The sequence below is a fragment of the Mus caroli genome, unplaced genomic scaffold (assembly GCF_978045245.1).
Source record: "Mus caroli unplaced genomic scaffold, Mus_caroli_1 scaffold_3, whole genome shotgun sequence".
Taxonomy (NCBI): Eukaryota; Metazoa; Chordata; class Mammalia; order Rodentia; family Muridae; genus Mus; species Mus caroli.
In genome coordinates this window covers 17,996,650-18,009,507 of record NW_028227258.1, presented here as the reverse complement: position 1 = coordinate 18,009,507, position 12,858 = coordinate 17,996,650, and the positions used below count along the sequence as shown (strand labels likewise).

The 12,858-nt window shown below is 39.4% G+C and overlaps 1 protein-coding gene across 3 annotated transcripts in view; it reads right to left on the bottom strand.

Annotated features, from left to right (window-relative positions):
• Positions 1 to 12,858, bottom strand: part of Bmpr1b (bone morphogenetic protein receptor type 1B) — a 335,320-nt gene that overhangs the window by 205,523 nt on the left and 116,939 nt on the right. The gene's annotated exons all lie outside the window — the stretch shown is intronic.

The window sequence follows — 12,858 nt, the reverse complement described above, 5'->3', positions numbered from 1 at the left end:
ATTTATTGAGAGCAAAGATGCTATGCTAAACACTGCTCATCTTTGTGGAGAACAGAAGACTGGATATGCAAGAAGGAAGGCAGCCATGGGAAACTACAGACAGAAAAGGAGATCAAATTTAAGTGACTCCTACAAAGCTCTCCTGCCAAAGCCACACCTTTGTGGGGACTAGAAGACTGTCTCTGTAAAAATATATAGCTTTTTTTTCAAATTATTAGAATGGAAAATATAAAGGTATACCAAAGTAGCAAGGATGAGTCTGAGATTAATTTATTTCTGTTATGCTGTGTACAAGGGCACTATATTGTATTGGAACAGGGAGAGTTTATTACAGTTTATAATCATTTCTGAAAATAACTGTCCTAAGAAAGGACTGATTATCAGCTTAATTCATTCCCTATAGGACAGGAGATGTTCAGGTTGCTTAGAGGAGAGAGTGATAAAGTATCGTATATAGTATATCTGAAGGTGTGACTTGGGTGTAGCTTGAAAGGATCCAGACTATCTCCAGTAGCCTCCAAGAATATCAAACCATGAGAAAGCTGTCAGGTTACGGAGGTCCAAGATCCAGAAGGGTAGTTGCAGTATTTTTTAAGGCTTTTAAACGTAAACACAAAGAAGTAACATCACGAGCTTCAGTATTATGTCCCTCTATGATGACTCCAAAGACCAGAAAAGGCCAGTCACTATTCCACAGACATAGTGACATAGTCACTTTTCAGCAGACATAGCTAAGCTCCTGTCAAGCCAGGCTCCCAAAAGCAAGGAACCATGAAGGAAAGAACAGAGAAGGGTTGCACCGCCATAGAGTTTCCCTATGACAGGTACAGATGTCAGAGCACAAACAGCCATGAGAGAGGCTAAGAGAAAGCATGGAATGAGCATTTCACAACAAAGAAACTTAGCTCCATAGAGATGGCATAATCCTGAAAAGAGTAAGACACCTAACCGGTCAAGACATTGGTTTAAAAACTAATTATTCCACAAAGTGAGCTCAAGAGAAGCTTAAATTCATTGATTCAGAAGTCTCGGTGAAATAAAGAATGGAACCACTCTTGTGACATAAGCCATTTAAGATGAGTCTGTCCACGAGAATAAAGAGCTTGATTTCTTATTGCTACCATGATGCAAATATATTTCTATAAATTGCCCCAAGACATCGAAGCCAGAGGACAGGAACTGGTGTTCCATAATAGTTTGATTGGAAATGTCCTTGTGCTAGTGATGATTGTGGGTTACAGAGAAAAGAAGCTGCTTCAATGACACAGAGACACAAACAAGTGGCAACCCTGACAAAGTAGAGTTTCTAATCAGTCAAACTGAGAACTGGGCTTTTTACATTGATGTCATTCTTTTAACTATCTTCATATTGTCAAGGAAACTGCATGATTTTACAAGTAACCTAGCCTTTAAGGAGAAGATGTAATAACATTTGTCAAACTGTCTAAAATCAAATAACTCTATTCAATTTTAGAATAAATTTTCAAACTTGTCCTACACATCAAAGGTCGATCAAGGTCTACTTTCAAGCACAAAGAAGGAAAGAAGAATTAGTTAACAGTGACTGAAAAATGATTGTGATAACTATCTGTTTCCGGGCAGGTATTAAATTCCCAGTGGCTTTTTCAGTACAAGAGTGAAATGATTCATGTTCTTTCCAGGTTATAGTTTTAGTTAATTATAAAAAGGAATACTAGCAACTAGAAAAAGTCAAAGACTGTGAAGAACACATAATCAAATACAGTTTCAAAGGTTCAAATACATAGTGTTTAAAGATTTCAAAGCATGGCAGGTGATTTAATTTCTAATGACACCTTTGAAACTACAAATGCAAATATCAGGACATTTCACTATGGAAACCTGTCAAAGTAAAGAGCTCACATACTTTTTTAATATAAGAGTTTATACATTAAATAATATATAAATTATATATAAATATATATATACATACATACATATATATACATATATACATATATATATATATATATATACATACATACACATACATATACACTACATTTTAAATGACTTTCTGCACCAAATCTTCCAGTTCTGGGTTGTCAAAATCTTCCTAAGACATAGCATGTGATCGTGAGTTCTGCTATGCGCTATAAAGAGTTTCATCCAATGTGTGACTATATGTGTGCTATGAAAGGCATTTAACACTTCACAATTCTAACAGGACATATAGGCAATTATCAATTACTTTTTTCTAAAAATAGGGTCAACTATATTTTCTCTTTAAGTATCCTGTGTTTTCACAGTCCTTCATCTCCACACTATACTCTAAACTTTATTTGGTCACCCATTCTCATAATCAGATCTAAATCTCATCAGCCACCCCAATTTCTCATCACTTGCATGAAACAAAATCTAAATTTCTTTTTCTTATTCAAATATGTTAGAGAAGCCATCATCTCCTCTCATCACAACCCACTCATCCAAAGGTCTTCTCCAAGCCTACCCATCACTATACTGGAACCTCGCCTCTCACTGCGTCCTAATCATTATCCTCCCTTTGTGGACTTAACCAACACTAAGCACTCACATTTCTTAGTTCATTACTGAGTCTTCTGCTCAACTAAAGCTAAGTAAACATACATAGCTAACAGCTCTGGTTATTCAAAGCCTGGGCCTGGCCAAGATGTGCCTCCTGAGTACTGGGACTGTACCTTCCAATGTGACAAGAAGATGCTCTGCCTGTAGCCTGGTCTATTTTCTGTGTTCTCAGGCCCCTAGCTGCACCTCACTGTTAAATGACTTCTGTGTCATTTCAATGCTCATTTATCCTCTAAACATCAATGTATCTCCACCTCTAACACTCTATGACTTTAATGATGCCTTACCCATAAAGCCAAATAAGCCCCTACAGGTACTCCAAAAAGTCATATACAAGCCCTTCACAACACTTGAAATGTTACACTACTGTAATGTGATTATTTCCCCATGAGATCTGCATTACCCCATAAGATTTCCACCTAGCACATGTAGCGATTCAAAGTCAGTTAAACTGTGAAGAACAGCTGGGAGTTGTGGTTCATGCTTAAAGCTGCAGCACAGAAAGAATCCCACAGATTCAGGACCAGGAGGAGTTATTAAAGAACAGGAAAGCCCCCAATAGATTTCTGTTCCTTCATGGATGCGTAAGTCCCAAAGCAAGCACGGAATGCTACTATCACCTGAGATACATAGCCTAGTTTTACCATAGGGGAAAACACTTCAGATAGTAATATAAAATGAGGCATACTTTGAGGTAAAGTAACTTCTAATGAAGCCAGAAGACACTCAGAGGATATACAGCTCTGTGTTTTTGCTTACCTCAGGCTTCCCTGAAATATACCTACTTTAGTGTTTATTGCAAAACATACAACCTAAAAGCAATTCCAAAATATCTAATGTAAAAAAGTCACCAAAGGCTCCAATGCTAGCACCGACGAGCTGATCTTAAAAAAAATGGTTTATGGACACTGACAGCTTTGTAAAGGCTTCAAAAACTACAAGAAAGTTTTAAGTACAGGGCACTAACAAATGAGAATACAACTTGAGGGCTTAAATATGAAACTTAACTAAGATTCCCAGGTTTGTAGGTCCCGACAATCAGCAGGAGTCCCTAGAGTTCCCATGCTCTATAGCCATTCCATTATAGAAAGCTCCTGAGAGTGTCAGTGCAAACATGACAGTGTGCACAAGCCATCTGCTCAACCACTCCATGCTCTCTGTAGCTCTCACCAAAGATCGAAGTGAGAAAAACAAGGAACAAAATATGTAAAGTCAAGAAAAGGAACAGGTAGAGACTAATATGGACAAAGTTCTCAATCATTCTCATGAGTAAACAAACATGGTGGTTGTGATAGCAGATCACGCTATCACTGGGCATCATGCTATGCACACAACATGCATGAAATCCCTTTAATCCTCACACTGATTTCGATAGATGGCCATTCTTATCTGGAGGAAGCTGCAGCATAGAGTAATTACTAACTCACCCAAGACTACACACACTCACACACACACACACACACACACACACACACACACGAAATAGAATTTAGTAGTTGTTTCTTCCACATTTTACACTAGTTATCCACTATGGCTGCCTCACACGGAGGGCATTTTGGCAAGCATTACCTTACAAAATAGATTTAATGCCCCTCCCCAGGGTCATATCCACAAAGGACAATCGAAATGGGATGTATGCAGATACAGTTAGCTCAGATGAGATCATATTGCATAGTGTGAACCTTACATCTCTTCTGAAAAGAAAAGATAACACACAGGCCAAGACTGTGTGCACAATGCAAGAAGAACCAGCGACATATGAGAGCCCCACAAAGATAGGAAAGGCAAGAAGGTATCTATCCTGGGGTATTCACAGGAAGGGTGGCCCTGACGATGCCTGGACTGTATACTTCCAGACTCTGAAACTGTAAAGAGTGTCTGTCTTAGGCCCCATGTTTTGGGTAAGTTCATACTGAAGTCATATGACTGTAATACAGAGTAAGGTCACAAAGATCAGATAAGAGCTATGAGCAGAGCTCAGCTGATAAAGAAAAGAATGCAGGGCTTTCATAGTATTTTTAGAGATTCTGGACAGGAATGTATTAATGAGGCACCCCAGAGAGTGATGAAAAGTCTTACATTCAACTGCAGGGACCCATCAGTCACCTCTCCTCATGACCAAGCTTTTGAAATGAATCACTACCTATTATCAAGACAGGAGTTGAAGATGAAAATGTTGGGGCCTGTGACTTGTAGATGGCACAGAGGCCCTGGAAGAAAGTGGTAATAGTAAAGATAACATTACAAGAAAGCAACTGGATGATCTGAAGGAAACCTTGAGGAGTTCTACCACCGGGGTGAGGGCAGTACAAAGGAGGGAAGGCTAGATGTCAGCTCACTGGAGGAGAAGAAAGGCGCAGCAGCTGAGCAAAAGCAGGTCAAACTCACCAACGCTCAGCAAAGGGCTTGGTAGGGGAGTTAAAATGGAGTGTGAAATATCATTCACATGCTGAGAAATGGTAACTTTATTCTAGCGGACTTTGGTAAAGGACTTCAATGAAGAGAATGCAATTCTTACAAAAGGCACCTTGCTTCCTGGTAAGGACTAAGATTTTTGTCACTTCTTCAAGAGGACAGTTCCGCAAGCCTGTTTACCTTTTAACTGGTAAGGGCTCAGATGTGTATTCCTATGTAGCATAACTGGACGGAAAGCAGCACTGCACGGGTGATATGGATAAAACAGGTGACCCAGCTTAGTAGGTAAAACATAAGCTCTTCTCTGAGTTCCAAGAATAAAGAAACACAAGTGGTTAAGTCCTCCCACGTGGACAGCATATCATATGTGATGACACACGGATGATGCAATAAGCTATGGATGCTGCAGTATAAACAGAAGTAAGCCAAACTTTGAGCTAGCTGTTCTAGGGTGCTATCTGATTTATGTGTTAATAGATGCAAGGAAAACAAGGAATGGAAGAGAGATAAGGAACAGAAGAGACCGAGCAACCACCCTGTAAGTGGCCTGAATATTCCTGACACACCACTGGTGCTCTCCTGAGTAGGTGCATGGATGAAAAACAAGTAATTTTATTTTCTGTTAACATAGTGCAATTCCCTTCCACCACACCATGCAATGCCATTCACAGTCAAAAACTAGCAGAGAGACTTTCCTATCATTTAGGATAGGAACAATACATATGACAACCGCTGTCTTATGGTACACTTCAAGAGTCACGTCTAATTTAGACTAGATGTAGGTATAGTCAGCCTGTGTTAACCAAAGGTGTATGCCAAAAGATACTGAACAGTGTTGTCAAGCTCAGCCTGCTCCCACATCCCAGTTCTCAAGCAGTCCACTGAGGCACAGGCATGTGCGTTCAGGACGAGTCTCCCTGTGTGACAGATTACACACCCCAGTGTCAGTGATGAACAGCTGAGGTATAGCACTGCTCCAAGTGGTCCTCAAAGGTTGACAGCTGGGAAACAGTCTGAGCTGTACACATGGAGAGGTCAAAAACAAGTCTAGCAGAGATGAAAAAGTCCAAGAGCTGCTCTGTAAAACCACCCAACTGACCAGATTACAGCAGACAAAATGAACAGTCTTTGGTAACTGAGGAAACCATGCAGGCTATGAGATTTTTCTTGGTAAATCACAGTAATTATCTGGCCAGAGAAAAGTACTATTAAAAAGAGTATGTGTGTGTGGTCATGAATCATGAAATCCTCTTATATGGGTTTGTTTCCTCTGAAGTATAAATGTTTATATGAATTCTGCCCCTAAAGACATAGACAAATATTTGGTCTAAAATTTATCAGTATTTGGAATAGCCTGCTTTATTTAACAAATACCAAACAAGACAAAGGCCTTCATTTTAATTTGTTCTTCAAGGGTATTGTCAAGGCTTTTATTTAACAAGGCATTTGGCTCTTAAGTCAACCAGACTTGACCATAAAGGGATAGATTTATCAAAACGTCTACACAAAGAAAACATCAATCTAAGGAATTATTTGATTTTCTCAGCCAGGAAAAAGTGGAGTCACTAGAAAGGATGTGAATTCCATCCAAACACTATTCAGCAGAGAAAAATCTTGGCTGAACAGAGACTGAGTATCCTAGACAGGAACAAACCTCAACTGTGAGCCACTTCTTTGAGACTCATCAGCATGATTTCCCTTATCTTTATTAAGTATTCCTTTATGATTCAGACCTCCTCCACAGCCAAATCGGCATGTGTCATTAATACCAAAAACGTAGACCAAGATCTATTGAAATGGTAAAACAGATCATGATTCTCTCAGCAAATATAACATGACCACATTAAAAACCAAGAGGGGGCAAATTCAAAGAGACACACATGGGGCTGCTCAGCCTGCTAGAGATGAGTCAGTGAACAGTAAGGAGAAATGGCCATTAGGGCAAGATTCCTGGACTTCTTTCTATAAGAGAGCCCTCAGCACAGAACCTGCTGGGCAGAGGATTGCAGAATCCCCAACTTAACCACAGTGACTGCCTCTGGGGTAACCTAGGAGCAGAGAGAGGAAAGTCAAGGAAAGAAAGATACGTAAGGGTAGGATCGGACCGATCAGAAACAGGTATGTTCAGAAAACAAGCTAACAGAAAGAGGGGTTTGCTAATTAAGTGTAAAATAATGTGGACAGTTAGCACAAAATTAAGACTACAAGTTAACTATAAAACTACTTTTGAAACTATTGTGGCTCATTCCACATTAGCCCATTCTACTTCACCACAGAAGTAGCAGTAAATGAAAGTCTATGAATCCTAAATACAATTAAAACTAAGCACTCTATATCTGTCTAAAGCAGTAAAATGGATAACAAAAAAAAAGATTAGCCATTTAATAAAGAATAAAAAAGTCATTTTTTCCGGGATTTTTTTCTCAGAAGAGGATTCATGGTGACAGATATGATCACCTTAGAATGAAGAAAATGTCACCATCTTTGAACAATGTGTGTAAAGTGATTCACAAGTACAGTGTGACTCAGTGAAGAAATTCATTCTAACATCATTTATCGGAAATAATTCACATGGTCTCTGCCAAAATATGAACTAAAAATTCCAAAGCTTTTAAAGCTGAAAGCTATTAAAAATAAACTTTTTTAAACTTAGAGTAGAATGTCATATAAAACACTGCTTCAACTTCTCTTTCAGCGATGACCCATAATAGACTTTGTGTGTGTGTGTGTGTGTGTGTGTGTGTGTGTGTGTGTGTCTGAGTCTGAGTCTGAGTCTGTGGTGTGTGGTATATACATATGAACATGTGAGCATGCTAGCTAGCCCTTGCACACATACAGTGAGTGGCCAGAGCAGGATGGTGGGTGTCTGCCTCCATCTTATTACTGTGAAACCAGAAGCTTGCAGTCTACTTGGGTGGCCTGGCTGTGCAGCAAGCTCCCAGGATCCTCTGCCCTCCAACACTAGGTTTGCAAGCACCTATTGCCATGCCTAGGTGGGTCCCAGGGTTCAAACTCGGGTTCTCCTGCTTGCACAGCAAGTGCTGTTACCCACTGAGCCTCCATCAAGCCCCCTTCATTGAACGTTAAAAAGAAAAAAATCCATGTAAAAGTCTGAAATAATGCAAGCACCATTTCCCTGGCATTTACTATGTACATGAATAAACCAAGTCGATGCTAAAGTCATTTCAAAGCCAACCTCTTACATGATTGTATTTTTCACAATCTCATACACTTTAAAAGATGACAGAATTACCATTTCCACATTTATTGCCAGAGGAAAGATTTTGCAATGTATACCATTTTGGAAAAAAAAAAGGGGGGGGGTAAAGAATATTTCTTAATGTCCAACTTTCAGTTGATTTTTTTTTCTACAAACTAGAGACAGTACATTGATCTACAATAATAACTTTGGCAAAGACAGAAGCTGACCAGATCTGTTTATCTAAATCACTGATACCATTTAATATACATTGTTCCCTGCTGTTTTGGCTTGTGTTCATTTGTTTGTTTTTGATTTTTGAGACACAGTTTCTCTGGGTAGCCCTGTCTCTCCTGGAACTCACTCTGTAGACCATGCTGGAGTTGAATTCACAGAGATCTGTCTGCCTCTGCTTTCCGAGGGCTGGGATTAAACGTTTGTGTCAACACCATTCAGCTATTTTCCACTTCTTAAAGTATTAAGTTTAACTGAAGGGGCAAGGTGCAGGGGGCGGGGGGGAATGGTTTTGAAATCATCGCCCTTAGCACAATTGCTCTGAAACTCCACAGCCATGAGCCATGCTGCCCACTGTCTGTTCTGGGAGTTCCCAGGCACCCCAGCCACTGTCAAGCACATCACCACTGTCAGATTGTCATCATACATGATGCGTGAGGATTGTGCAAGGCAGAGGGGGTTAACAAATGTAAAGGATTACTATAGAGAATATGCATCTATGATGTCTGCGTTTCCTTGATATGCAGACTATATTTCCATAAGATATAAGTGACAGGTTACTATCAAGATTTCTAGCAAATTAGCAAAATAAATAAATAAATAAAATCATGGCGAACAATGTTCCTGTGAAGTTATCTATTTCTCTTAAGCAACACATAAAATCACTTAAGATGTGCCTCAAACCAATAGCTGTAGGAGTTTTCAGTTGAGCTGAATGAAACGAGCCTGTTTGGAGGAATGGGATTTACCCTCTTAAGTTTTTCATAAAGATTTTTGAGGCAGTTTGCAAGATTATGAAACACAGTGACTAAAAACAATAAAAGAAGAGAAAGAACAGCAGGAAGAACAAAGAAGCAGCAGACATTTAGGCAGGTACTGACAATCCATTCTACTACATGCAGATGGGTCCTAAATTCAACAAGGAATCCAACAACCACTGAGAAGTGAGCATGAGCATCAAGTGGAGCTCAAGTCTTAAAATGAAAAGAGCCGTCAGTCCACAGAACTGTGTCCCAGGGCATTCTAGAGGGGAGAGAAAACACACACACAAAAAGGTAGTAGCCTCACCCATTCTCTAATGTACTAGCTGATTTTCCAGAAGAAATGATCTGGTAATGCTATAGAGACACCAACAAACCGTGAGAAATCAACACTACTCAAGGTCCATCCTTTATGCATTTATTTATTCTTTCAACACATACTTCTGCATTTATACTTCTACCGTGTGCCAAGAATTTATTATTCTACACCCTGTTGAAATGAAAAGATCAATCCCCTGTGCTCAGGGAGCTTTAATCATACATTGAAAAACACAGAGAGTAGATCCAGTAGTCTGTAGACTTATATTGAAAATGGGGAAGAAGAAAAAAATAAAAGAATCTCAAGTTACTCTTAACCATTCCTCCACTGAAACTTAGCAATGTACAGTAGATCAAGATTAATAAAGTTCAATCATTCCCAATCATGTTAAATATGAACTGAAATGTATCCAAAAGATGGCAATTATAACCGAGATGCTTCGTGTAACTTGGCAATTAAATGTGTCTGCTCTTTTGCAAACAGAATTGACTGCATTTTACTGTCATTAATATTTCAAACAAAAAATGTTCAGAAATGTTCAGAAAATATTAGTTTCCGCTTTGTGGTCCACCCTTCATGTTCTGATCTATGTGCTGGGAATTCGACTTTATGGTTATTAGCTAAATGCCATCACTAAATACCACATACTTTCTTAGTACTTCCCTCTCCAACACCAGTGATCACAGTATTAGTAACCAATTATTATGTCTTAATATGAATGAAGCCCTGCACATAAGAGATATTATTTGGCCTTGTGGCTCCCAAATTCCTATCAAATAGCACCATGTGACAGGAATCAGCGTATAGTATTTCTAACTTCATCACATGACAAAAATGTATACGTAGGGACAAAATGAGTTCTCTCCAGCTGCTGTGTTTTTAGTATAAGAAAGTGGTTATTCATTTTCAATGTTAATTGCTTTCTGAAAACACACACAATCTGCAAAACCCCCCAACATTCTACTGTCAAAGTAAAACAGGGAGCTCAGACATCTATCCATGGTGCTTCATATGCCCATAGCTGCTTCATATATAAATCTACAGAAAGGGAGAGAAAATTGAATACCCCTGTTCAAGTGTCCTTCAGTACATGGAAGAGAGATTCTTCATGACTGACATAGACATGGAGTCACGGGCACTCTGGGTCTCAAACTGCACAAAGTTCGTCTGTTTTGCCAGGAGCTGTCAAAATATCTTCTAAAGTATTCTCTAAGAGGAAAATGATTTCTCTTTTGACGTATTTTGGGCTCAGCTGTAGATATCGGATATATTTTATAGATGTGATAAAGGAATATGTCAATGATGTTGTTACTTCTATTATCTGTCATTATGGACAACTTTTGGAGAGAGCCTACTGTTATTCCATGGAATTAAATAGTTGGCCAGGAATACAGGAGCATCTCTCAGTCCAACCAAATATGTTCTTGGGCTTCAAGTCCTTCTCCATATGCTGTCTGCATATTCACTCACAATAAGGAAACTGGCCATGTGGTATAGTAGCTGAACTCCTTCAAAGATCCAAACATAAAGGCCTGCTGGTAAACATAGCACTGTATCCAGAGGAAAGAGCCGATTTTTAAAAGCAATAAAGTTTAAAGAGTGATTGATAAAAACATATTTAAAAGTAACCCCCGATGGAGAACACCATAAGAACATGACCCAACTGAACCAACTAAGCAGGGCTCACAGGGCTCACAGGGCTCACAGAGACTGAAACGGCAAGCAAGGGGCCTCTGTGCGTCTGCACCAGGTCCTCTGCATATATGACATATGTGTTAGCTTGGTGTTTTGTGGGACTCTTTTGCCTGCTCTTGAAACTTTTTTCCTCCTATTGGGTTTTCCTGTCCAGCCACAATCTGAGGGATTTGGCCTTGTCTTATTGTTCCATGTTTTCTGGTGTTTTCTTGTTATCTTTTGGAAGCCTGATCTTTTCTGAAAAGAAAAAGGAAAATTTTTCCTTCTAGGAGAGAAAGGAAGTGTAGAGAAAAGCTAAGAGGAGTTGTGGGAGGTGGGGAGAGCTGTGGTTGGGATGTACTGTATGAGAGAAAAAGCTATTTTTAAAAAAAGAACTAAAACCAACTGCCGTACACACATGACACAGTTACCGTCCCCCCCCCCCCCCCTTTTTAAATGACATTGCTGAGAACAATTAGATGAATGCTGAGGTCCAAAGAATGGGTCTCCTCCTAACACTGACAAGACTTGTTCTGTCTTATGCTCAGGATCCAGTTCTTCTGCCCTTCACCCCATAGCTGAGGCCCCTACCTAGTGTACTGCCATCAGTAGGTCTAAGCAGTCACCTGCCCAAAGCCTCCAGGCTCTCGGTCTCCTCTGCACTGGGATATACAGAGTTTCATAGAAAACTGAAACTCTCGGGAAATTTTTAAAGGTTATTTTAGGTCTTGGGGAGATTTTGTCTTTACCTTTTTTAGCTCTGTTGATAGAAAATAAAATGTGATCCCAGAGGCACGTGGGCCAGGAGCATGTCTTTCATTTTCCAAGAAACATACACTACTTTGTAAAGTACCTGAGTTCCCAAGATTTTCCGTAAGAAGATTTTCCTTCCTCTGAATAAAAAGTCAAATATCACATCACGTGATGTTCTTATTATTCAAACCATGTGGTGTCAATGCCACCCAAATATTGTATGAATTCATACAAATAGTTTAGGATTCTGTTCTCATTTTGCACTGTTTTTGTTTCTCTTTGGAGACACCTGTCCTTGCTTTAATCATGTTTCTATTATATTTAGTTGAGCCTAACCATTGAAAGCATGTGACATTATCACAAATATATATATATATATATATATATATATATATATATATATGAATAGCTAAGCCTTTGCAATTTTCCATTTATAAATAAAGAATTGAGCATCCAGCTGATGTGTGCCAGGTTCTATGGCATTGCAGCCATTCTAATTTCCACTGGTTGTTTTGTCCTCTCTTTCCATGTTACTGGGTCCAATATAAAAACATACAAGCCAGCCAACTGACGTCTTAAGTTCAAGTTAGACACAAAGCCAGCACTGAAGTAGATTCGAGGACCTGGAGCACTACACTGAGCTGTCTTTCTAAACGTGCGCAGCCCTTGGCGTGGAATGTTATCATTGGATGGGTTACAGATTTCTAAATTAAAAAAGCAACACTGTTTTCATTCCAGTCTTGTTTATATAATGTGTCTGAAGATTAGAATTTTCAGGTTGTTCACACCCTTGCCTTTCTCCTCCTTTCCCAAGTTCCTCTTCACACCAGGACTGCAGAAGTGACAACCTGTTATTATCTCCAGCATACAGTAGGCATTCCAAATTCCAAGAGCAATTCTGGCAGGTACAGTATACACACACACACACACACACACACACA